The sequence below is a fragment of the Lissotriton vulgaris genome, chromosome 7 (assembly GCF_964263255.1).
Source record: "Lissotriton vulgaris chromosome 7, aLisVul1.2, whole genome shotgun sequence".
NCBI classification, from domain to species: Eukaryota; Metazoa; Chordata; class Amphibia; order Caudata; family Salamandridae; genus Lissotriton; species Lissotriton vulgaris.
Genome location: NC_141695.1, coordinates 643,724,393 through 643,752,169, shown reverse-complemented (window position 1 = coordinate 643,752,169; position 27,777 = coordinate 643,724,393). Strand labels below are relative to the sequence as shown.

Below are 27,777 nucleotides of genomic sequence, written 5' to 3'. Positions count from 1 at the left end.
GGTCCGACTAAGTCAGCTTGATGAGCAAGAATAGGGCGGCAAACTGACAACTGACATGCGGTGAAGCCAATCTCTGCAAGATTACAATGGACTGGGCCAATTTCGATGGGGCCATTACACTTGACTGCCGTCAGCCCTAGGGGCTGAGAGCCAGCGGGGCACCTCTGAAGAAGCCTTGATTCCTTGATCGCCATTGATTATTGGTGAGACCCGACTGAACTGTAAGTCTGGAGGTGGAGGGCCCAGGCGGGCTGTTATTTGCTAGTTGGCCCAGGCAGATGCTAGGGCAGCGCAGAAGGTGAGTGACAATCGCTGGGCGGTGCCATTAGGGCACGACTGATAATCTTGACAATCAATGTTGGTAAATACATGCAAGCTGATGTAATTGCTGGGTGCAGCTGGGATTTGGAGTGGGGTTGTCGGCAGGGACTGAAACCAACACATTCGATGGCTGCCTGGCAACCTCGGCCCCTGCGCGTAATGCACCTTGAATGCCCGAAAGGGGATTTAACAGTTGGGGATTCAGTTGGGAACGAGGGGGGAGGGGGACACTCATGCAAGGCCTTGTTGGGGTTGGTCTGCTGTGGGAGGGGGGATGTGGGGTTCTTGGGGTGGGAAAGTTTGTGGGGCGAAGGGGGTTATGGTATCTGACATAGACATACTACTGACACTGGGCACAAAAATGACAATCACTCTTAATATATACCTGCCGTATCTTAATGGCTGACAGGGCCTATGCAAGCAACACTGTATGCACACCTCAACTCAGAGCTCTCGCTTGGAATGTGCGAGGCCTGAATGACCACCGCAAGGTTAGTAAAGTCATTAGCTATTTGCAGCGCCACCGCATAGATATCACTTTGTTGCAGGAGACCCACCTCCCCATGACCAGCAGAATGTTGCACTGCAGAGGATTGGAGGATAACATAGCGGCGGCAGGATTCACGTCGCATGCCAGGGGGGTGCTCACCTGGATTAACCCGAAATCTGGCCTCTCCCTCCACCCACTGCACGCAGACAGAGGGTAAATATGTCGTTTCCAGGTGCACAGGACCAAACATCGACGTGGTGGTAATCAACTCCTTTGGCCCAAACTTAGATTCCCCAGATTTCTTTCAGACCCTAGCTGCCATAGCCAAGCAGTACGACTCGGACCTTATTCTATGGGGTGGGGACTTTAACCTGGTCCTAGACCCTGCTCTGGACAGTTCTGCCGGCCCTCCTCATCGCCCCTCGATGGCTGCCTTGGCACTAAGAAGCATCAATACTAGTCTGGGGCTTGAGGACGTGTTGCGGCACAGACACCCAGAACAAGGGGGGTATACCCACTACTCCGAATACCATGAGATCCACACCAGAATAGAGTACTGGCTGGCATCAGCATCCATGCTGGGACAGATTAGGGACTGTAGAGTACTTCCCAGGACCCTCTCAGATCACTCACCAGTACTTTTGGTGCCGGACACTCCAGGCAAAGAAATCCCGCCCTTAACATGGAGGTTCCCTCCTTACTCTCTTCTAGATCCGGTAATTAGAGGGGAACTTGCAGAAGCAATAGACATATTCTTTGAGACTAACGTGGGCTCGGTGGACAGCTTCCAGGTCGTCTGGGAAACATTTAAGGTATATATCAGAGGCATAGCAATGTCCAAACACTCCGGAGTACTCAAGTCAATTAGACAGAGACTGACGGACCTCGAGCGACGTATTGCAGCCCTGGACGATACACAGAGTAGACAAACGGCCGGTACGGTAGGTGAGGAGCTCAAGATTCTCCTCGCTGAGTATCATGAGGAAGCAGATAGGGAAGTGACGCATATGGGGAAGTACGCAATAGCGAGAACATATGGTGAGGGTGAGAGACCCAGCTCAGTCCTAGCCAGGGTTATCAGCGGGAAAAGGGGTCGAGAACATATTTCTGAGAATAAATCGGAGGATGGAGTGGTGTTGACGGAGGAAGCAGACATAGCTAGAGTCTTTACGGCCTATTATGCTGAACTATAGAAGTCCAAAAGTGGAGACCTCGAGGAAGACATTACTGACTACCTTGACCACATTGATATACCCATGCTGACCAATGCGCACAGGGAATTCCTGATGCACCCGATAGAGAAAGATGAAATCACAGAGGCTCTGACAGGTATACGCACTGGCAGTGCACCGGGGGCAGACGGCCTCACTGTAGGGTTCTACAAGGCCTTTAAGGACAAACTACTTCAGCACCTCTCCACGCTCTTCGATGATATTTGCGTGGAGGGCAGTATGCCACAATCCATGAGGGAGGTGCTGCTGGTCGCGATACCAAAGCCAGGCAAGCCTTGGGACGAATGCAGCTCATATAGGCCGCTTTCCCTACTAAACGTAGACACCAAACTGTTTGCTAAAGTACGGGCTAATCGTCTGGCGCCTCGGCTGGTGGCCCCTGAACAGAATGGTTTCATTCCCAGCAGGAACTTAACATATAACATCCGCACGGTCCTGGACACGATGCAACACGTACGGCAAGATAGGAAAGCATTAGCTGATTTCCTGGACATGGAAAGGCTTTCGACTCAGTGGAGTGGCCATTCATTTGCTTGGTGCTGCAGCGGATGGGCCTGGGGCTACCATTCCTTCAGATGATAGGGGCGCTGTACAACTGCCCGAGGGCTAGGCTCCGCCTGGGTAACTTGGTGACCAGCGACTTTCCCATCAGTAGAGGCACTAGGCAGTGTCAACTATTGGCGTGCATGCTTGCAGATTTAGTACGATCGCCGCCTGCCCATCTAAGGGTTGTTGGCTAAATGGCTGTGTATACACCTGACAGGGGATTGTCACACTGTTGCTTATACAGTCCTTGTAATCAAAGTCAGACCAGTGGGAGGGGGGATTGTTGAAATGTACTGCTATATGTGTTGTAAACTCAATAAACACTTTTTTTAAAAACAATGGTGGAACACTTACACAGACTGCTCTCACACATCACAAAACCAAGCACTCTCTCCTAAAGTTAATAAGAGTTTGCATCATTCAATCCTTCAATCAATCAGAGGTTTGTGTAGCGCGCGCCTCACCAGTGAGGATGTCAAGGCGCTGGGGAGGAGGTGGGGGCGGCTCCGGATTAGTTGAAGAGCCAGGCCTTGAGGTCCTTCCTGAACGTGTGCAGGGTCAGGGAGCGTCTGATGTCCACAGGGAGCATGTTCCAGGTTTTGGCTGCGATGTGGGAGAAGGCTCTCCCGCAGGTCATGTTTCTGCGGATGCGGGGATCTCTGCCAGGGCCCGGTTTGCGGAGCGGAGGTCCCTCTTGGGTACGTGGAAGGATACTCTCTTGTTGAGTAATTTGGGTCCAATGTTGTGGAGGGATTTGTAGGAGTGGGTGAGGAGTCATTTGCTAGAACTTTACTAAGGACTTAATTCACAGTACCATATGCCCCAATGATTCTATTAAATAGTCTGTCGAAAACACTGAATTTAAATCCAGAAAACAACTCTATTGGGAAGCAGTAGGAATGGTGACGATACGGGATTTGTTTCATTAGGGTGTGTTGACCTCCTTTGAAGCAATAAAAGGAAGAACATGAGCTGCCATAGGGGGAATTTCTTAAACGCAGATCTCAGGTTGCAGAGATACGCAAGACTTGAAAGGTCATTGGTGCACAACTAAACTTAAGACTACATACAGACCCAGTTGGTAGTGGCAGCATGGAAATAGTGAGTATCTGGGGAGCAAATATTAATAATCTGCTGGTGCAGGGTCACCACTTCGCCCCAGTTTCTTAACAAGTAAGGAGGATTCAACACTGAAGCGAAGTTCAAACCATAGGTCATTTATTAATCATTCATGAATGGGTCTCCATCCAACGAGCACCATGGAGATACTCAAGGAGAGAGCACACTGAACGATAGTTACATGGGTTTTTATGGCAAAGATCACAAGCAAGAGACGCCCAGTGGTAAATAGAGCCCTGGGGACTGTTACGTCCTGAGGCTGCACAACAAGATAGGCTATCTGAGCAAATTTTATCTAAGGTGTTACCATTGTTTAAAGAACCCAGTGCCTTCATCAGCTGTTCTTTTGTGCTGACTTTGCATGTTTACGCAGCCTATAATGTCTCAATTTAGATTGGTTACCTAATGTTTATACAGGTGTGGTGTCAAGGATAGAGCCTAGCTGAAAACAGAGCAGGGGTGAAAATGGATGAAGAACAGCTTAACCCCTTGGGTGCTGATGACGAGCTGAGCTCGTCATGGCACACAGTCTCCGTGTGCTGATGACTGAGCTCATCATGGCACCCACCCACATAGGAAGCGCTTCGCTCACCCCGTGGATGGTCAATCAGCCTCTTTCAAACGGGGAAGGCAAGGGCAGACCTTCCCCTGCCTCGCCCCCCCCCCTCCCTCCGCGTCATGAATGACGTCAGCGCACAAGGCGCGCTGACGTCTTTGGAGGTTGCCCTTAGTTCACAGACTTGTAGGAAGCCATTTGCTTCCTACGCGTCGGTGAACAAACGGGCACGTTTTGGGGCTGGGGAGGGGGGGGGGGGGGGATTTACACTAAAGAGGCATCGGGGGAAAGGAAAGGGTTTTCCTTTACCTCAATGCCTCCTTTGTGCATTCCTGCTGCACGATTGTGCGATTGTGCAGCAGGAATGCCCACTAGACGCCAGGGATTTTTTTTTTAAATGGACGCCAGTGTTTGTTTGTTGGGGGAGCGGCCCCATGGGCAAGGGTCTCTCCCCCTTTGGGGGCAAATGTGAGGACTTTGTCTGCCCCCTTCGGGGAGTGGGGGTGGGGGTGGGGGGGGTAACCTATGTTTTTATTAATAATAAGGTGAAATATACGATTGTGCAAGGGAGTGGCCCCTTGGGCAAGGGTCACTCCGATTGGGGGCCATTTTAGCCAGCCCACAATGTTTTTTTGTTTTGTTTTGGGGAGCGACCCCTTTGGCAAGGGTCGCTCCCCTTTTGGGGGCAAATGGAAAGGCTTTGTCTGCCTCCTTGGGGGAAGGCAGAATGTCCCAGGGGGGGAAGGGACGTAGGAAAGGAGTCTGACACAACGGGTACACCTGAGGGGGTATCAGTCAAGAGAGATGCAGACTTCTTAAATAGTGTTTTAAGCAAGGGTTTTATTTTTATATATGATCTCTTCCTGCGACTGGTGATCCGTTCTCGGGCAAAGGCAGCCGGGTCGAATGTGGACTTCTTGGGTGTCTCCAGCTTGCTTCAGGGTCGGGTCTTGGACTCCCTCCGGTTCCGGTGCGTTGGGAAAGAAGGAGAAAGGCTATGTCAGGTCACAGTATGGGACCACGCTAGGTGATCAGGGCCGGGAGTGAGGGGAACCGGTGCACGTGTGCAATATGTACAATTCGTGAGGGAGGTGCTCGTGAGAAGGGGGAGAAGGTATCACAACTGTACAGGGGGCTATACAACTATTCGGGAGGTTGGATCCTACGTCTCACCCAGCCCGCCACTCTGCCCCATACATGTTGGAGCCACGCTCCTCCCGTGGGAGCGTGGTGGGGCGAAGCGTGGAAACGTTGGCCTCCTGGCTTCTGCAAGGCTGCTCCGGACTCTCCGACCTCGGTCACTTCTCTCGTCTCAAGTTCTCCTCCCGCCTTCTCTCCGCTCCCGCGACTCCAGTAAACTCCTTTCGCCTCCAGGGAAAGGCCGTCCGTCGCTTCCGGGTTCCGTGTCTCTTTTGGCGTGCAGTCCACGCTGGTTGGGGGAGGAGTTTGGTCATTGAGTTCCCAGTTAAAGGGGCCGTGTATCCTTGTCTCGGTCGGCCAGCATGATTCCTGTTCCATGACGTCCCAGTGGGAATCAGGTGGCTGTTGAGAGGTAATGGAGGAAGGTAAAAGAGGGGTGGCGGACCACCAGCCTGCTTCTGTGTTCTCTTCCATCCCCGTGACACTCGCCCCGTCACACAGAATTTGTTTATTTATTCAAAAAAAAGCCCAATTGACCAATGTGCTTGGCAGTGGCCCCTTGGGCAATGGTCACTCCGATTGGGGGCCATTTTAGCAAGCCCACAATGTTTTTATTTATTTTGGAGAGCAACCCCTTAGGTAAGGGTTGCTCCCCTTTTGGGGGGCATTGTTTTTGCTTTGTTTGCCCCCCCCTGGGCCAGGGGGGAGCAGATTTAAAATGTAAAAAATGTGTTTGGGCCAATTGAATAAATGTAGTGGGTAGTGGCCCCTTGGGCAAAGGTCACTTCCCTTTGGGGGCCTTTTTAGTATGCCCATGATGTTAGGTTTTGGCAAGGGTTGCCCTTTTGGCTTTGTCTGTCCCCTGGGGGTGGGGGCAGATTGAATTTTTCATCCATCTTTAGCTCACTCCACCACACTAGTTCAGACATGACCATATGCAAATTAGTCTGACCCTGTGCCTCATGGGAACAGTCCAGCCCGAACAAGCCATATCTTCCCTGCCCTGGAAACAACCATCCTGGGACCGGTTTCTGGCTAATCAGCTGCCATTAGCCAGGCTACCTTGAGTCCAGTGGCAAAGTGAGCAAGGGGCCCACGTCTGGGCATACCCTGCCAACTTAGGACAATGAAAGCGCACCAGGTTAGACTGATTTGCATTTGGCCATGTCTGAACTGGGGTGGTCGAGTGAGCTTAACAATGATGATGGATTAAACCAAGATCAGTTGACAGGGGGTGAGTGTTAGATTTGCTCAAGCGCTCTGTCCTCATCCCCTTTGGTATCACCTTGAGGGGCAGTTCGTTTATTTTTTTTTTTGTAGGGCCACTAGGCCACCAGGGTTTATTTATATGTTAGGTAGCCGCCCCTTGGACATGGGTCGCTTTCCTTTATGGGAGGATGATTGTGGCCATTTCTGCCCTCTTTGAGTGGCAGAGTAGCAGTATGTGTTTAGGCCCATCTGCTCACTAGACACCAGAGTTTTTTAAATTTTTGTTTTGGGGGGTGGCCTCAATGGCAAGGGTTGCTCCCCTTTTACGGGGTGAATATTTAATTTGTACTTTTAGGTCCACCTACCCCTTAGCTTGGCAGGTGGACTGGTGCATTATTTGCATATGTGATTGCAATGTTTTTTTCTCCTTTTAAATCTAGTGTAAAGCTTTTGATTCCTGTTTGCGGTTTCAACAGTGGTTGTTCTGCAGTTTTACGTAGTTGCATTTTTTTTGGTAAGAAATTTGGAGTACATATAACAAAAAAGTGACTGCTGAGCAGGTGGTTAGTATGCTTCTTGAATCTTCTTCTGAGCCGGATTATGAGACTGACAGTGCGTCTGAGGGAGAGAAGGGAGGGGAAGATTCTGGCAGAGAGTTTTCTCTCCACATGGAGTCATCGGATGATTAAGGGTCTATCAGTGCAGCTGAAGGGCCTGTTTTAGAGGAGGATACTGCTGTGCCAATGGTGCAAGAGGCATCTGGACTGCAGCCTGACGCTGCTAGGCTTCCTACTGGAAGTGCTGGACTTTGGGTTGATCCAAACATGGTGCAGCCGGTGTTGCCTGCCTTTAGAGGTGATGCAGGGTGTAGAGTGGATTGTGAAAATTTTTTGCCTATACAGTACTTTCAATTATTTATGGATGATGTTTTTTTTGGGTGAGATTGTTGAGCAGACTAATTTGTATGCTTAACAGTTTTTGAGGGACAACAATGACAAACTTAGGCCCCACTCTAGAGCTACCCGGTGGACTCCCATAAATCTGGAAGAGCTGAAGAAGTTTCTGGGTTTGACTTTATTGATGGGTTTGCTAAGAAAGCCGAACCTGCCTTCATATTGGTCTACCAGCCCCTTGATGGCAACAGCTATATTTCCTGCAGTTATGGCTCGTAATCGGTATTTACTTTTGCTACGCATGCTGCATTTTGTTGATAATTCTTTGGTGTTGCCACGTAGTCACCCTGACAGTGACCGTCTTTTTAAGATTCAGCCTGTTCTTGACCACTTTGTTCATCGATTTTCAGAGATTACATTCCAGGGAAAGAAATGGGAAAGAAATATCTATTGCTGAGTCTTTGGTTTTGTTCAAGAGTCGTTTGGTTTTGTAGGCAGTATATCCCTAGCAAGAGGGCACGCTATGGAATTAAGCTGTATATGTTGTCTGAGAGTAGGACAGGATATGTTTTTAATTTTCGTGTGTAGACTGGTAGAGATTCCAGTTTTGACCCCCCTGGTTGTCCATCCACTTTTGGAGTTTCAGAGAAAATTGTGTGGGATCTTGCTAGAAGACTGTTTAAAGAGGCCACCATTTGTACCTTGATAAATAATTGCACAGCAGTGTAGAAGTTAAGGAATTGTTTAAAGTGGACACTTTTGCATGTGGCACAATCCGCTCTAACCACAAAGGTTATCCCAAAGAGCTTGTTTGTAAAAAACTTCAGAGGGGTCAGTGCAGTTCCTTGCGTAGTGATGAACTACTAGCTGTGAAAATTTGTGGACAGGAGGATGTGTACATGCTGACTACCATCCATGATGAGAGTACTTCACCTGTGCCTGTTTGGGGTCAGGTTGCGGAAGTGCACAAACCTGTGTGCATTCTAGACTACAGTCAGCACATGGGTGGTGTTGACAGAGTAGATCAGAGGTTGGAACCTTACACTGCTATTCGGAAGGCTTATGTTTGGTATAAGAAGTTGGCCATCCATTTTTTCAACTTAGCAACTTTCAATGCTTTTAATGTGTTCAAGGAGTGTTCTCCTGCGTCAAAGTTGACATTTATTTAGTTTCAGCACTCTGTGATAGCTAGCCTTGTTGTTGTGGATCAGGTAAGTGTTCCTAGATTTGGAGTGGTGGAGGATGTGACTCGATTGAAAGATCGCCACTTTCCAATTTTTTTATTTTTTTTTAAAGTTTTATATAGCGCTGGCTAGACCCGGAGGTATCTGAGCGCTTTACATGAGCATCAGATCATAGTTACAGGTTACATCGTTACAAACGTTACACAGATCTTAGAGCATGGCAACATAGTTACTTGTAAGGTCGAGATAAACAATATTCACAAATACGTAAGGGGAAAAGCAGGCAAGGTGAGAGATTCAGCGGAGGGGGGTTGGAGCAGGGGAAGTAGACAGATAATGAAGGCGGAAAAGAGGAGGGGAGGGTGAGAGACACAGCATGGGGAGAGGAGGGGGAAGGGTGACGGGGACACAAACCGGTAGACGGGTCAAGGCAACGTCCAAAGTCCAGTAAGCTATGATCCCAAGGGAAGTGGTATCCCTTCCCTATCTCTATTGCAAGAGGCTCCCTTTACGCAGTAGACTGTCTCAGAGGGGTCTCTGAGACTCCAAGGCCTACATACTGGATCCTTCCCCAAAAAGGGGAGAGGGAGTGCTTTGGCAAGGGGTGCCATACCATGCCTCAAGTGTGAGTGGCTCCCTTGGCACAGTGGACTCACTCAGCAGGTTCGCTGAGACTCCAGAATATAAATATTTGATCTTTCCCCAACAAGGAGAGAAGGAGTGCTTAGTCAAAGGGCACAAAGGACAGGGAGGTAGGCAGAGTAGCAGGCAAGGGGAGAGATTCAAGGGAAAGAGGATAGGAGCTAGGGAAGAGACAATAAGGAGAGACGAAAAGAAGTCTGCCTAAAGACCGACTGGGTAGGTGACGACAATGGAGGGAATCCACGGACCATCTCCCCTATAGCTAAACCAAGTAGCTCCATCGGGCATCAGACAAAATAGTTCAGTCTCAATACATTAAGAGAGGAGGAAGGGAGAGACATAAATAGAGGAAGGATGCGGTAGGAGACGACAGGAGAGACGAAGGGAAGTGCAACAATGTGGTTCAACAATATACCAGAAAAAGATCAACAAGTAAACATTATATCAAACAATCAGCAATACAATTAGGGGAGGAGAGAAAGGAGAGAGAAAGTAGTGGGGCGTAGGGGAGGAGGGAAAGTGAGGATAAGGGAAGAGACAATCGTAGAGACCAAAGGAAGTCTGTCTAAAGACCGACTGGGTAGGAGACGACCAAGGAGGGAATCCACGGCCCATCTCCCCTATAGCTAAACCAGGTAGCTCAATCGGGTATCAGACAAAATACATCAGTCTCAAGTGGAGAGGGAAGAGGTTCACAGAAAAACAGGGTGTGGACAAAGGGCAAGGGCATGTGAGGGCAGTGGACAGTAGCTGGAAGGAGTAGGAGCGGAGAGGGAGGAGGGTTGGGGGAAGGTAAGGTCAGGAGAGACGCGGACGCATTAGCCCGAAGTCCGGCTGGGTAGGTGATAGTCAAAGGAGGGAGCCCAAAGTCAATCTCCCCCATACCTAGCGAGGTAGCTCCACTGGGCATCATACAGAAAGTATGAAGGTGGACCCTCAATTCGTATGCCCCAAGTCCAGCAGTAGAGCTCCAGTCTGCACTCATACACCACTCGCGGTCAGCACAATACCAGGGCATCATTATTGCATAGGGGGAAGGGCGCGAGTCACGCAGTACAGCGCGCCTTGCAGACTGCTCATCACCCCACCTACATGCTCTTACAATTATGCCAGTGTCCCATGAAGAACTCCTCTTCCAGTCGGCAGCTTCCCACATCGACAAAAGACTTACCCACTAGAAGATGTAGAGTCTGTTGGCGGAGAGGTTTGAGGAAGGAGACTCATCTTTTCTGCCCCGGGTGTCCTTCTAACCCTGGGCTGTGTGTGCCTGCTTGTTATAGATCGTACCACACGCAAAAGAAATTTTGGGAGTATCCATGAGTGGTAAAGTGAACTGCCTGGTCTGTATTGTTTAAAAATGTGAATTCTGTTTCAAGGTTGGCATTTGTGCCATGTATTTAGTTTCAGATTTAGTGTTAGTAGATTTGTATTTATTTTCAATGTGTTTGTGTTTTTTTGTTTAAAAAATCCTAAATGTGATGGCCGTGTGTGGAGCCTGGTGCTTGGATGGCTGGTGGTGTGCTTGGACTTGCGCTTGGCTGGCGGTGTGCATTGTTTGGCGCTTGGCTGGCGGTGTGCGTGGACTGGCACTTGGCTTGCAGTGTGTGTGGACTGGCGCTTGGCTGGCAGTGTGCGTATATTGGCGCTTGGCTGGCGGTGTGAGTGGATTGGCGCTTGGCTGGTGGTGTGCGTGGATTGGCGCTTGGCTGGCGGTGTGCATGGACTGGCGCTTGGCTGGCGGTGTGCATGGACTGGCGCTTGGCTGGCGATGTGCTTGGACTGGCGCTTGGCTGGCTGTGTGCGTGGATTGGCCCTTGGCTGGTGGTATGCATTGACTGACGTGTGGCTGGCGGTGTGCGTTGACTGGCGTGTGGCTGGCGGTATGCGTTGACTGGCGCTTGGCTGGCGGTGTGCGTGGATTGGCGCTTGGCTGGCGGTGTGTGCGTATTGGCACTTGGTTGGCGGTGTGCATGGACTGGCGCTTGGCTGGTGGTGTGCGTGGACTGGCGCTTGGCTGGCGGTGTGGGTGGACTAGTGCTTGGATGGTGGTGTGCGTGGACTGGCACTCGGCTGACTGTGTTTGAGTAGTGACTTGATGCTGGTCACTCCACACACTGCTAGCTGAGTGCCACTCCACACAATCCATCAGTTTGTGTAGTTGCTGTGTCAGGAATGTGAGCGTGTGAAAGTGATGGGCCCTTGAATTGCGCTGTCTGCTGGTGTGAGTGTTGTATTTTGAAGGGCTGGCGGTGTGAATGTCTTGTATGTGTCACACGTATGAAAGGTGTATGAATGGGCTGTAATGAGGTTGGTGCCTTGTCCTGGCTTTATAGCTCACGAGCTGTGAGTCAATGGTTCAGTTTCTTGTCCTTTCAATTATTAACAGTCCATTTCACTTTTGTGAAATGACTTGCTAATACAATTGTATATACTGAATCATCTCTCACCCTCGTGCCAAATCCAACCAGTATGTGTGCGTGCTTGAGGATTAGATGGCTGTGCAGTAATATTTGTCTTTTTTGTCTTTCTGACCAGGGTGTATCTTGTCCCTTTTTGTAAATTTTGTAATGGCTAGGTTTGGTGAATGGTCTCTATGTGTATCAGGTATGAAAGGTGCGTGAACGGCCTGTAAAACAGTTGGTGCCTTGTCGTGGCTTTAAAGCTCACAAGCTGCGAGTCACTGATTCGGTTTTTGTGCATTTAATTATTGACAGTGCATTTCATTTTTGTGAAATCTCTTGTTAATAAAACTTTATGTACTAAACCATCACTTGCCCTTGTGCCAAATCCAACCAGTATGTGTGTGTGTTTGAGGAATAGATAGCTGTGCTGGAATCTGTCTTTTTAGTCTCTCTGTCAAGGTGTACATTCCATCTAAGAATAACTTACCAAATCTAGATACTATTGATAACCCATGGGAGTACATGGTGATGTCTATCTTGTGAATTCCAACAATTTATTTTATCCACAATGTCCTGCAAACTTAAAAATGTCTGTCACATTTTCCATGCAATATTGTGCCAAAAATCTCACGCTGCAGAAATGAACACATATTTATGTCAAAACAATTTGGTTTTGCAAGGGCGGTCACCTGGGTTAATGGCCCCGTGCTCGACAGCCATCTAGGGAAACCTACTAAGCCCACACTTTTCTAAAAACTAGACACCCAGGGGCTTCCAAGGAGGTATGGCTTGCATGGATCCCCCAACGTTCTCTTACCCAGAATCCCTTGCAATCCTCAATTTTAGCTGAAAAAAATCATTTTTTTCACACATTTTCACGTGGGAAAGTGTGGCATCACTGGGCTCACACAAATTTCCTACCACCCAGCGTTCCCACAGGTCTCCCGAAAACAATGGTGCCTCACTTGTGTGAGAGGCCCAAGTACTCGCGACAGGCAAGGGCCCCAAACATAGTGAGGCGACATTAAAATTGCCTATCTCAAAACCACCTGCCTTTGCAAGGGGGGTCACCTGGGTCTTTGGCCCCGTGCTCGGCGGCCATCTAGGGAAACCTAACAAGCACACAGATTTCTGAAAACTAGACACCCGGGGGCTTCCAAGGAGGTATGGCTTGCGTGGATGCCCCAATGTTCCCTTACCCAGAATCCCCTGCAAACCTCAATTTTAGCTGACAAAATCCGTTTTTTCACACAGTTTCATGTGGGAAAGTGTGGCATCACCGGGCTCAAACAAATTTCCTACCACCCAGTGTTCACCCAGTGTTTCCCCAGGTCTCCCGATAAAAATGGTGCGTCACTTGTGTGGGAGGTGCACGTACCCGTGACCAGCAAGGGCCCCAAACGTAGTGAGGCGACATCAAAATTGCCTATCTCAAAACCAGCGGCTTTTGCAAGGGGAGGGGTCACCAGTGTTTTTAGGCCTGTGTTCGGCGGCCATCTAGGGAAACCTAGCAAGCCCACACATTTCTGGAAACTAGACACCCGGGGGCTTTGGACTTTGGAGAACACGGGGTGGGTGGAAATTTCTGGATCCACACACATTCTAAAACATTCCACCACAGAAATGTGGGGAAAATGTTCTTTTTTGACAATTCTTTAGGATTGCAAGGGATTCTGGGTAACAGAACAGTCAAGTCACCCCATCCTGGATTCCCCTGGGTGTCTATGTATAGGTTTGCTAGGTTTCCCTAGGTGCCGCCAGAGAAAATGTGTTTTTTGGACAATTTTTTAGGTTTGCAAGGGTTTCTGTGTAACAGAACCTGGTGGGAGTTAGTCAAGTCACCCCATCCTGAATTCCCCTGGGTGTCTAGTTTTACAAATGTATAGGTATGCTAGGTTTCCCTAGGTACCGGCAGAGCTGGTGTCCAAAAACTACAGCCTGGCGCTTTGCCAAAAAAGGGTTGTTTTTCACTGCGAAATTTAGGTGTGACCACATTGCGTTTTGCACCATTCCCTGTCGCAGGCACTAGGCCGACCCACACAAGTGAGGTACCATTTTTCTCAGAAGACTTTGGGGAAGGCGGGGTGCGTGGAAATTTGTGAATCCACGCAGATTGTACTTTCCACCACAGAAATGTAGGGAAAATGTGTTTTTTTGACACTTTTCTAGGTTTGCAAGGGATTCTGGGTAACAGAACCTGGTGGGAGGCAGTCAAGTCACCCATCCTGGATTCCCCTGGGTGTCTACTTTAAAAAAATGTATAGGTTTCCTATATTTTCCTAAGTGCCGCCAGGGCTAGGCTTAAAAAACTACAGCTAGACACTTTGCCAAAAAAGGGTCATTTTTCACTGCGAAATTGAGGGGTGAACTCGTTGCGTTTTGCACCATTTCCTGTCGCAGGCACTAGGCCGACCCACACAAGTGAGGTACCGTTTTAGAAATGTGTGGATCCACGCAGATTCCAAAACTTTCCAATACATAAATGTGGGGAAAATGTGGCTTTTTTGACAATTTTTTAGGTTTGCAAGGGATTCTGGGAAACAGAACCTGGTGGCAGGCAGTCAAGTCACCCCATCCTGGATTCCCCTGGGTGTCTATTTTTCTAAAATTTATAGGTTTGCTAGGTTTCCCTAGGTGCCGGCAGAGCTAGAGTTCAAAAACGACAGCTACACACTTTGCAAAAAAGGGTAAATTTTCATTATGAAAATGTGGTGTGTTCAAGTTGGGTTTTGAGCCCTTTCCGGTCGTGAACACTATGCCTACCCACACAAGTGAGGTACCATTTTTATCGGGAGACTTAGGGTAATTCAGATTTGTAAAGCAACTGTTATTACCTATTGAGTTTTGATGCATTTCTGCCTTCCAAATGAAAGACACTGTGTAAAAAAGAAGGCATTTTGAAAAATAACCAATAATTATCATGCTAGTATGAGTATTCCCAATTTTGAAAATGTGCAAATATGTACTGTTTCGAAACTCTATAATTTGTACCCATTTCAGAAATACATAGGTGTCTTTCATACAGATGTCTCCATGTATACATTTTCACACAATAATTGCTAAATACCCGGTACATAATAAAAAGCCAATGCAAATTGCTACTCTGTTTTTTACTCTGGGTTCGTTCGCTTCTTGGTGAACCTACAAGTCCTATATATCCCCACAACCAGAAAGGTCCTACTTTCAAAGAGCTGTCATAAATACAAGAAGTTACAGATGAAAACGCTGACACAAAAGGCTGTGTTATTTCAATTAATTTTAAATTTTCCAATATTTAAATGTTAGTTTCTATAAAGAAACCTTGATGGATCTACACTAATGACCCCTTTCTGAATTCAGAATTTTGTCTACCTTTCTAAAATGTATAGCTTTCTAGGATCTATTATTGCTTTCATACTCATTTTTACCATTAACTTGAAGGTGGTTGAAAGGACAAAAAATAGCAAAAATAGGCTATGTCCCAGAAAAAAGCCAAAACTGTGTGAAAGATTTTGGTTTTCTGACAAAAGACTGTCATTCCCTAAAAGCTGGGAAAATTGTGATTTCAGCCCCACAAACCCTTTTTTGATAACATTTGCAGGGAAAAACCCAGACGCTTTCATTTGTAGCCCGTTTTCCAAATTTTCTGAAAAACCCCAAAATGTTGCCGTATTTTCGCTAATTTCTGGGACTCCTCCAAGGGAATCCACAAACACTAGGTACCTTTAGAATCCCCATGATGTTGGAAGAAAAGGACGCAAAATTGGCCTGGATACCTTATGTGGTCAAAAAGTTACAGGGGCCTAAGTGCGCACTACCCCAATAGCACAGGAGGGTAAAAGGCCTAGCAGCGAAGGGTTTAATTAAAAAACGAAAGAATGTGTTTTTACAGTTCCACATATCCCGCTAATGTACTTAATTTACAAGAGGAAGTAGGACCTTGGGAGGGTTCTACATGATAAGGAATGGGACAAGATGGCAGAGCACCCCCATAAAGTATCAGGAATACCCAAAAGAAACTCATTCAGTTCAACCACTTTCACAGAGCACACATCACTGCCCAAATAAACAAATCAGAGTGATGAACTTAACTCTCCATATGGCTTCCCAAAGATGTAGTCCGGAACAGGTAGGCTTCACTAAAATGATTTGAAGCTGCCCCAGGATTAAACAGTTCTGGTAGATGGTGGGTGGTCTAATGAGAACCGTGTTGAGTCTAGACCGCCATAATACACTTGAGGACTGCATACTTGGACTGTCCTCCACCCCAAAAAACTAAAATTCACAGATAGCGTGCTAATATTAGCCAAAAGGATCTTCATAGTTTACTGGAAATCAGCATAGAGTACAGTACGTTAGCCGAGTCACATTTTTGGCCAACTGTGATAGCAAGGCACCGCACAGCGACCCGTGGCATAAGAAAAGATCCCATATCACAAGTTTGGGACGAATTGTTGCCCATCAGATAGGCCACCAAGAACAAGAGACCTCCTTAAGTGCTGTAGTTTAATAACTCAATGTGGCCCTACCCATCCAAAACTGACACCTATATAGGAAAAGCACTCTGGACTGGCAACACTGGGTCATAGACCTTCCCTTCTTTCAACCTCTTCTTGGACATATAAAAGCAGGGCTGATGGCTATAACCTCAGTACACTGCAAGTTGATAGGCTGGGGGAGATATACCTACACTTTTCCCTTTTTGATCAGTGTTCCTCTCCCTCTTCATACCACCGTAGTCAGAACACTACAGTATATGTGACGCTTAGAAAGTTTAGTTATGCCTGCCATAATGGGTGTATGAAGTTGCTTTTTCTTCGGGGGAAAACAAGTTTGTTTTATGGATAGTTCCTGGTGGATGTATATTGGACTCTATAGATGCTTGTATGTCCTCCAAATGAGAACAATATGTACGGTTATATCCCTCCAATACAGAGTTGGATACATCCTGTTCCAAATAGCAACGCAACAGCTGTAGATGTATGTACAAGTGTTACATACCAACATCTCAAACATATTACATGTAAATATTACAGTGGCATGAAACAGGAAGAACACAACATCTGTTCTGTTTTTAATGGAGACTGTCTTAATACAAGAAAATGAAGGAAAAAAACAACATTCACATGAATAAATCCTTGTGAACTCCATTTACGTACGAGCATCGTAAAAAATGTCTTAGCCATTGCTAATTTTTCTCTAGTAAAAATAAAGATTTTTCTAGTCACAAGTAGTGCAAATGTGACATGCTTGGCAACATCTTCTAATTTCAGACTAAGGAAATCATTCTGAATTGGATCAAAAATATGTTTACTAGATTATATGAAACAAATATCTTGTGAATGCTGGAATAAGAGCACATTGCAAAATCAACAGCTGCTGACAAAATTAGGAGATCTAAATGCACTAAAATGTTTTTAAGCTGTGAGGTTTAGTATGTGATACCTTTTATCAAGTACAAACGTACTGGGTTTAGGATTGGGTTTAGAATTTGTAAGCCTTCAAAAGTATAAACAGTACAGCTTTCCATAACCCTAACATTCATTTCTGAAGCAGATGATAAAACACTGGCTGATCTAAGAGTGTAAGAGGGTCGGGGAGTTGCAGGGAATTTATGGAACAAATTTGAATCCTCAAACTGATAAAGCAAGAAGGAGAGGAGTTAGCAAGCCTTTCTTCATTTTTGAATTTACTGATCAAGAGGCAAAAACTTGAATAGATGAAGGTTTCAATAAAAAGTAAAAAGAATAAAGAAAGGGGCTCAACCTCTAGGTTGCGATTATCCCATAAGGGCCCTTAAGACCTTCCTACAATGTATTTAAACACACAACATCTCACTATCAAGTTTTGATTTCATTGAACTGTACCTCTCAAATTATTCACAAACTCTAATCAGTTAATGTCCCGACAGTCACCACTGACCCTTTACATTGGTTACTAATCAGAACAGAAAGGGTGAATTTAGTCCTTGCAGAGGTGACCAAGTCTGTACAGTTCACAAAATCCTACAGAAAGTTATCTGTGACCATCCTCACCGGAAGACCCTAAGCTAGTCTGTGCATTATGAATGTCAATAAATCAACTAGTTAGAATGCAGGAATGAACACTTCGATTTCACTCACCATGTTTGTGACACTTCCCTTTAACAAATCAACCATTAGAGCAAAATGAAAGGCAATGTAAGCCCATACATTCTGGGACAGCATTCCTCGCCATGAGACTTAACACCTTGGCTGCTAGGCGTTTTCCCCCTCCTGTGCTGGAAAATGCCATTTTAGTGGCACCATGACGAGCTCAGCTCGTCATCAGCACACGACACCCGTGGGTGATGACGAGCTGAGCTCGTCATCAGCATCGAAAGGGTTAAAGGAGACACAAGACCAGTCTATCCCCCAGTGCTGTCCAGGACCCATACAAGAGCAAGCGTCTACCCTCCACTCCAAAACTTCACCTTTCCCAAGTCCCCTGTTGAGATTAAAGGGCTATGCTTGGGCTGCGAAGCTCTTAAAATGTTTTCCTTTCTCATCTCAACAATCATGTAAGCCACTCTCTCGTTCTCCTGTTTTTTCCATGTGAAACATGATTGGTGGATAAAAGGCCTTGTCCAACAGCTCGGGATACCAAACTCTCAGGACATCCCCGGGAAAAGTCAGTTGTTTTCAGCCATGCATGGTACTGCAAGGCCACCGACGAAGAAACAGCTCAGTCCAGCGAGTCAATCTTATCCAGCCCAAATCGAATCATGAACTTAGCAGCATCTCTCCTATCAGCAAAAGCATGAGACAGTATCAATCAAAATGAGAAGGTAGTAGTGGTTGAACAATCGCACCTGGATAGAACATATCATTTTTGCGGGTACAGTACACCAATGTCAGTGAAGTTAAAATTGTGCTTTTCAGGTGTTTACACCCTACTACCAGAGGTTTCTAATGAGACTAAGAGCCTGAAATGGAGAGAAAATGCACTTGTTCAGTGACCTCTAGACTGCACAGGACTTGTTGTTAAAGGCCCCACCAGAGTGAATTTTTACAATGTTGACCGGTGACCTGAGCAATGCCTGGATACATAGATGAGAACGACAAATAGTTATTTCACAACCTTGACACTAGGACTTTGGACTATACACTAAATAATACATAGTCCTGCTAGTGTTCTATGAATAGCAGGCATACATCATGCTGTACTCTAAAGCATCACACTGACTTTACTAAAATAGGTGTGTACCTACAGATACATCTTGCTTTCGGCTTATTGAAAGGTCATTCCATGTGATTTCATTAGACGTCCATAGTAAAAGTTCTTACAACCTACTAATTGCTCTTTTTCTTCCCCACCCCCATTTTACAGCAATCCTTATTTCTTTAATTCAGCTCCAACACACAAGATGCAAGTTATTCATTACATACATGAAGTCATTACAAGTACGAAAATATATCTTCTGCTATGTTCTTTTGATTACAATGTGATTTTATTTACTAGTTCCGTCAACTCCCTAGACATTATATCCCTTATTAACGCTGTTTCTCTGAACATATCTTATGTCCACCACCTCATATGGGTCTACTCATCAAAGACCGCTATTCTGAATAAACAACCTTATTTACTCTATAAGGTTTGTTTACCATTATATTCAGATATTTATACTGGACGCTTTGGTTAGCGACACAGGTGTGGATTCTTCAACAAATTCTGATCATTGAATTTGCTGGTCTCTTTTTATATCTATAACTTTTAGATGCTTTTAAACCATTTTTTGCATCTTCACTGGTGGCAACCTTGTTCCTTCGTTATTTGTTTAATATGATGGACATCTTACTCTTGGTGGAGAGTTTTCTGTTCTTTTTTCCATCACTTATATTTCTTACTTTATTATTCATTATTACCTTGCTCTTGTAGCTTCACACATTGCTCTATGATATCCATCTAACATGTTTGTCTCGGTTTCCTTTACATCTTATATTTTACCCTTGTTTTTAAAAAACCTTACAGCCTTGAAAAAGTCAATGTGTGAAGAAACACCTGTTGGTTGTTCAAGTATTGAAGAAGACTTTGTCATTGTGAATGTACTAACGATCGCAGAACCCTCATTACCTTCAATAAATCTTTGCTCAACACAAGTCCTTACTGTTTGGACTGTTTGGACTGGAGTTGAACTACTGCAAGTAGCAAGGATTGGGGAACGCCCCAGCCCTTTAATTTTTGCCACAATAGGCCCGAGGCACACAGTCGAAGGCCGCTTTGAAATCCACAAAGCAACTGTGCAATTGAGTTTGTTGCACTGTTGATTTTTTTATTAATACGGATAATGTTAATAGATTAGTTGTTGTACCAGATTTGGCAACAAAACCCGTTTGGTTGAATCGGAGGCGCTTTGTTTCGTTGGCCCAGGTCAGCAGGTCTTCCAATAGAGTACTGGCGGAGTATTTGGACTCTACGTCAAGGAGTGCTATCATTCGATAGTTGCTGGGGTTGTTTCTCTTCCCACTTTTATAAATAGGATGGATGATAGCACATCTCCAGGACTCGGGAACTTCGTTGTTTAACAGACATTGGAAAAACAGGGGGGTCAGATGGTCTGACCAAAATTCGGCTTCTGATTTAAACATTGCCTGGTGGAGACTGTTTGGCCCGGGGCACCGTCTAGCTTTCTTTATGGAGCGTAGGACCTTGTGTTTTATTTCTTCAGGTGTCACTATTGTATTATCAGGAAGTGAGTCGATGTTGTTCCAACTTGTCATGTGTACAGGCTTCAAATGTGCTAATGGATGAGGGGCTGAGACACAACCATGTTGGATTCATGGCCTTCGGTGATAATATTGTTGCGTTATTTATGCTTGGCGGACTGGAACAGTTATCTTTGTAGTAAGCAGTCTTAAAATGGGAACCTAAGAAGTGGGTCCATTCATCAGCACCGATGTTTGCACTGCCCTTGCCACTTCCGCCTTGCTGGACCCCGTTTACCAGGGACCAGAATTGCTTTGAATTTGATTCCTTACTTTTGTGGAAGAGCTTCAGCCAAAATTGATAAGAGGAATCTCGTTTTTGCCTGCATACGGCGGTCTTGAAGGCTACTTGAGCTGGTTTATAGTTGAGAAATTTAATTTTGTTGTCTGGGCTCTTCCTTGATTGTCGAAGGGCTTGATTTCTGTAAAGCTTCATTTTTTTTGTTGCTGATGAAATGTATGATCAAAATACCTGCTGCCCAGTTTTCCTCTTAGGTAGAGCTGCGTATAAAAGTTCGTTGATAAAGTTTGCCCTGCTGCTAATAGCAGAGGAATCGATAATTGGTTGTTGATTTAACGATGCTCTGCATTTTTCCATCAGAAAAGGGGCCACATCGACTGACCATTTTAATAGTTTTAAATTCTCTGTGTCTACCGGCGTGGGTGTAGGCAAGCTCGTGGTGGCGTGGGATTTTCGAGAGAATTGTTATTATTTCAGGACGATAATCGCTCTTGCCTTGTGATGCAATATGATAATATTCAATCAAAGGGAGAATTTCTGTGCTCCCTTAGGAAAAATCCCAAAAATACAAAGTTTGGCCGTCGGATCGTGTCCAGGCTGGTGGAGTATCCGTATGGAAACGTAAATTCAGTACGGTATAACCTATGCTGCTGAGCTGAGTGACTGCGTACTCCCCCAATTTAGATGGTTTGTTACCTATAGGGATTGACTGTATAGCTAGGTGTGGTAGAACCATTTGGGGAGTAGTCTCTGGATCCTCAAAAGGGTTGCCGTAAGGGTTGGTATTAAAATCTTCTTTGATTATACTTGGTATACTGCCCTACTCGCTGAGTAGGTTACACACGATGTTGGTAAGGCTATCCAGTTTGGACTTTATCTCAGTGGTGCGCGGAGCTATATAAACATTAATAGCTGGGGCGCATTGGATTTGGAGGGACAGGTCCTTTTGTGGACTGGCACTTAATGATGAGTGAGAGGAGAGTATATCGTTATACGCCGACGACATTGTCCTTTACATGGCCAGACCCTACCACTCAATAGCCCAGGCGCTCCACCTTTTCAAATTATTCGGCAGCTACCCTGGTTACAAGATTAACTGGATCAAGTCCCTCATCTATCCCCTCTCGGGTCCTCCTCCAAGGATCCAGAGGAGCTGCTCAGCCTCGATAGTACTGGACGGGTTTAAATACCTGGGGGTGTATGTCACCAGGGACAGGGCAGAATTCCTCACCAAAAACCTTGAGTCCCTTCTGGCGCGGCTGGCTTCTTACGTGACCCACTGGCGGTCCCTACCTCTCACCCTGATATGACGGGCCGTGCTATTTAAGATGTTAAAACTTTCGTGACTCCTATACATACTGCAAAATACACCGTAACCGGTTCCGAGCGGGGTGTTTAGACGCATATCTCAAGCAGTGCGCACGCTGCTTTGGGAGGGGGGGAACCCGAGGATAGAGATGCGGAAGGCCACAAGAGGGGTATATGATGGGGGGCTGGCCCTCCCAGACGTCCAGTTGTACTACTGGGCCTCCCAGCTGCAAGTGATCAACGATTGGGTCTATGCGTCGAGCTCAGAGCCAGCGTACTGCATTGACAGATTTGTGATGCCGGGTGGTAATTACAAGCAGTTTCTTTACTCGCGACAGCCGAGCGGGGGGTTGCCCTAGCACACGAGGGGTCGTGCTCCAGTGCTGGCAGGACGCCAATAAATTCCTGGGGAGGACGGGCACCTTGACAGGCATGACCCCTCTATGGCTCGGAGACCAGCTAGCGGAGGTGAGGAGGCTAAGGGGCTTTAAGGGATGGAAGCTAATTGGGATCAAATACTTGTATTTGGTATTTTGTATTTATAAAGCGCATATATCACCACAAGGTCTCATAGCACTTGCTAGTGTTCAAGGAAAAACAGGACAGAAAACACGGCCTTTGGTTTTACAGGACTGTGCTAAAACAGCCAGGTTTTAAGGAGTCTAGGGAACTTCTTATGATCAGTCTCCAGGAGGAGGGATAAAGGCAAAGTATTCCAGATTTCTGAGTCCACCCGGGAGAAAGATCTACCCCCATTTCTAGCGGTTCGGATCTTTAGGCACTGTCAAAAGAAATTTGCTGTTGGACCTGAGGGTTCTGGCCTGTTGGTATATAGGAAGTTTTTTAGCTAGATAATGGGGTCCTTTATTATTGAGTGTCTTATGCACCAGACAACACAATTTAAAACGGATCCTTTTTTTGATTGGAAACCAGTGTAGGGTCTTCAGACTGGATGCCGAAGGGGACCGCGAGGGCAGGTTGAGGACCAGCCTGGCCGCCGTATTTTGCACGACCTGGAGCTTGGCCAGGAGTTCTACATTCGTAGAAGCAAGTAAGGAATTGCCGTAGTCCAGGCGGCTAATAATCTGTCCCTGTACAAAGGGCATGCAGGAGGAAAGTGGGATCCATTTGAATATTTTTCTGAGACTCCGCATAAGTCCGTAGCAGATGCGGAGCAGATTGTTTATGTGATTTGACATAGATAGTTTGGAATCCAAAATTATACCCAGATTACGTGTAGTTGTCTTAGGTGGGGGACAAGAACCTAACATGGGGGGCCACCAATCGTTGTTCCATAGCATAGCTGCATGCCCAAAGAGCACAATCTCCGTTTTGTTAGCATTAACACCTTAGCTGCTTCGCAAATATCCCTCCCCAGTGCTGCGCTGTCCATTGGAACTAGTGCTGAATGGACGTCCATGGTCGTGCGCAGCACTGGGGAGGTAGCGCTCGTGACGACCATTGGCCGTCAGCAGCGCTTAAGAGGTTAAGGAGAAGGTGATTGTTCGTTATCCAGTTGTTTATGGCTATCCTACAGAGTTTGAAGCGTTTTTTGGTTTCGGTGACATCTGATGCCATGGTGATTAGCAGCTGAGTGTCATCTGCGTAAGACAATGTTTGAAACCCAAAAGATTTAATGAGTTTGGCCAAGGGGGACACGTATAGGCTAAATAGCATAGGGCTCAGAAGTATGGAAGGGGAGCGCCCCTAGATCCTTTGACTACCTCAAACGAGAATTCCAGTTACACGACTCCCAACACTATCACTACCTGCGCCTCATACATGCCCTGCGGTCGCATATCCACTCAGACACCTCGTCCCAGAATACTCTCCCATGGAGGATAGGCTCCTCCTTGATCCCATTCCCAAAAAGCCCACGTCCACTATCTACCGAAAGCTCATAAATAACATGCCCGACCCATTGGTGTCTCTGCAGGAGAGATGGGTGAGGGATATTGGAGAATTAGAGGAAGAGGATTGGCAGGAGGCCCTGCAGAGTACTCGTGAAGTAGCGATTAGGACCGGGGTCCGGCTTGTTGAACTAATGATCTTGCACCGGGTCTATTACCCGCGTACTCACCTGTTCGCATGGGACAGGACCCTGTCTATGCTGTGTGTGAGTGGCTGTCAGGAAGAGGGGACGTTCTACCACATTCTCTGGGAATGCCCGCACATAGTACCCTACTGGACTAAAGTGGCACGCACAATGGCAACAGTGGTGGGGTTGCCGGTCCCGGTGGAGATGGTTATTGCTCATGATTAAAGGGCCCACGGACTGGTCCAGGTATAATGAGATTTGGTTGACCATGACAGCTGGAGTGGCGAAACGCAATGTCGCCGGTTGCTGGGGGGCGCAGGCATCTCCGCAATGGGACCAATGGCTGCGAGATGTAGACTGGTGTCAAAGGGCTGAGGAAATGATATATAAGCCCAGGGAGTGTATAAAGAAGTGGAAGAGGGTATGGGGGCCGTGGTGGAGGTACCGTGCCGGGTGGGGAGGGCGAGGGGGATTGAGTGTATTCCAGGCCTTGCATTGTCGAGCTTGCCTGAGTTTGTACCACGTAATGTTGATATCCTGTCTGCTTTTTCAACATACCTGTATGATGACTGTGAACATGAGCTTTGTTTATAAAAAGTTTAACAAAAAAAAAAAAAAAAGAAGAAGCAGCTGGCTTTCGATCTGTCGACTTCCCAAGAGTATTCCACTGAGCCAATCTTCCGCAAAATTCAGCTGCTTGGTTTACAGATATAGTTTGGTTGACCCGTAAATAGCCAAGCCGCCGCTTGGCCTGCCAAACTTGGACTGTCTTGTTGCAAAATACGCAAATTCAAGATAGCCTTCAATGGGTATATTGTCTACTGCCCAGGTTTCCTGAAGTAGAACAATATCATACTCCTTTAGGAAACCACTGGTAACTGCTGATTGAATTTTTTGTCCAAGGCCATTGATATTCCAAGAACATATTGATATGCCTGGATTGAAGATGTTTCAATCATTCCGGCTTCTATCGAGGGCCCCTGGGAGCCATGAACAGTCAACTGTTGCAAACCTTTGCTGACTTGACTTGTGCTCCAGGGTTGCTATCGGTGAACAACTTCTTGCTCATTTTAATACAAAGAAGGGAACCGAACTTGCACTGGGAACCTGGGCCTGATTGATCTCCAAAATTGATGGATAACAAGAGGCACTGAATGATGATATTAATATGCCAGATTTTTTGTAATCGATACGCTTTTGACTGAACCAGTTCTCGAATTGCTGAGGTTGCCAATATTAATTGGGTTGTTTCACCCGCTTTGGTTCCTATTGATGGAATAAATTGGATGGTGATTATGTCGTTAGACTGCAGGGTGCTGATTTAAAAAGAGTCTTAATATGTTTCCACGATTTAAAATGTTGTGGGGGCCTCTTGAGACGTACTCTGGGGTTAGCAGTAGTGTGGTGCCTGCTTGGGAGCTTTGTCGTCGATTGAGGGCTTTATTTTCAATGAGTTTTCAGTGAAAACCTGTGTGGTCGTGCATATGGCTGCGGATGAAAAAGACGGCTCACAGTAGTTATTGATTGGTGGCAAAGCAAGGGATCTTGTGCTTGTAGACGCTTGCTGGTGGCTACTTTAAATTTCTGAAAGATTCTGATGGACCGGCTGATTGACTATGCGTTGCAGGGCATGAGGGTTGCACTCCGCTAATGATGGGCTGCTGAGGCAGGTGTCCAAGGGCTGCATCAAGGGGCTTTCGATTCCCAATTGCGTTGTGGCTGGTGCAGGAGCAGATGTTGTAGGTATCCTAGTTCCAGATACTGCTTGCATAGGGTACTCTAAGAAAGACAGACAGCCTTGATACAGTCCCTCTAGGTAAATATTTTGTTGCAAGTGGTCTTTATGGAGGTTCGGGACTTGTACTGTTGGATTCGGGTTCAAGTTTGCACCTGGAGAGAGCGTCTGCTCTCGTACTTGGTCTGAAATGATAATGGCGGGGCCTCTGGCATTTTGTATTTTGATTTCTGTTGTGTGTTTATTCCGACTCTTCCATAGTATTTTCTTTCCCTTTTCGGCAACCTGTGTTTATTGAGTTGTTGAACTGTTTTAGTGGGGGTTTCTGAGTGATGTTGTGTTGGCCCTGAGTGATGCTGTGGTAGTGCTGAGTGATGCTGTGGTGATGCGATAGATAGAGTGAGGGTGATAGATAGTTAGAAAGATAGATAGATAGATAGATAGATAGATAGATAGATAGATAGATAGATAGATAGATAGATAGATAGATAGAGCGATAGATAGAGCGATAGATAGAGCGATAGATAGAGCGATAGATAGAGCGATAGATAGAGCGATAGATAGAGCGATAGATAGAGCGATAGATAGAGCGATAGATAGATAGATAGATAGAGCGATAGATAGAGCGATAGATAGATAGAGAGATAGAGAGATAGAGAGATAGAGAGATAGAGAGATAGAGAGATAGAGAGATAGAGAGATAGAGAGATAGAGAGATAGAGAGATAGAGAGATAGAGAGAGAGATAGATAGATAGAGAGATAGAGAGATAGATAGATAGATAGATAGAGAGATAGAGAGATAGAGAGATAGAGAGATAGAGAGATAGAGAGATAGAGAGATAGAGAGATAGATAGATAGATAGATAGATAGATAGATAGATAGATAGATAGATAGATAGATAGATAGATAGATAGATAGATAGATAGATAGATAGATAGATAGATAGATAGATAGATAGATAGATAGATAGATAGATAGATAGATGTAAAACCCTGGTAAACCGCTCAGCAACAAGCCAGTAACCGAATAATTTAACTACGTGAACTAATTGGCCGAGACTGATGCTGGGAACCGCAGCGGACAACAGAACATCGACGAGAAGCTACCCTCGAGGTGTGAGAGCCCAGCGGCGACTGAAACGTTCAGAAATCTGCCACAGGGGCGAAGCGGCTCACCGGAGCTCAGCGAGAAGCAACTGAGGCAGAGACGAAGGTCCAGCAACAGGATCACCGAGTCGGGGGTCCGAGGTGCAAAAAAGCGGAGGAAAGGCATGGAGCCGGACCAGCTTCGCATCACGGAGTGTGGCGGAAGAGCGCACTAACTTGGGACCGAGGACCCGGGGACCAGCGGCTGGAGAGGGTGCAAAGTAGGAGCCGGAACGGAATGATGTCGCAGCACAGCGCCGGGACGCAGAGCGATAACGGACATAGAGGAGAGACTGCAGTGAGAAGAGGTGAGAGATCGCGGCGATACCAGGAGGCATTCATCTGAAGTGGCCAGAGCCAAGATCCACGATGTACTCTCAAGACACATGATGCTTTGGAGAACAATTGAGAATTTGTTTGCTTCGCTGTAGAAGAGGTGAAACCACAAAATGGCGTGCCTGACCTCAAGATGACGGCCGCTACAGACACTCAATCGAAATACATAAGGATAGGGCAGTTCCTTCTTTCCAATACGTCAAGGGACCAAAAATAATTGAAAATAGACCCCAAAATGGCGGAAACAACTCATAGATAGCGAAAATGGGCATATAAAGAGAGTAATACATCTACAACAGTAGAAAATAAAAGAGGACTTCTAACAGGGGCAAGGGGAAAGGAGCAAATCCCATGGTCCAAACAAATCTATGGAAAGTGAAAGAGGACCAAAACTACAAAAACAGAGAAAGGAGCTTATCCCTTGGTCTAAACGAAACCATGGAAAGTGAAAAAGGACCAAAACTACAAAAACAGAGAAAGGAGTTTATCCCTTAGTCTAAACCAAGCAGCCATAGAAAGTGAAAGAGGACTATAAC

General features: G+C 46.3%; 1 protein-coding gene across 4 annotated transcripts in view; it reads right to left on the bottom strand.

Moving 5' to 3' along the window:
- Nucleotides 1-27,777, bottom strand: part of SPAG9 (sperm associated antigen 9) — a 1,654,314-nt gene that overhangs the window by 1,413,906 nt on the left and 212,631 nt on the right. The window lies entirely within an intron of this gene.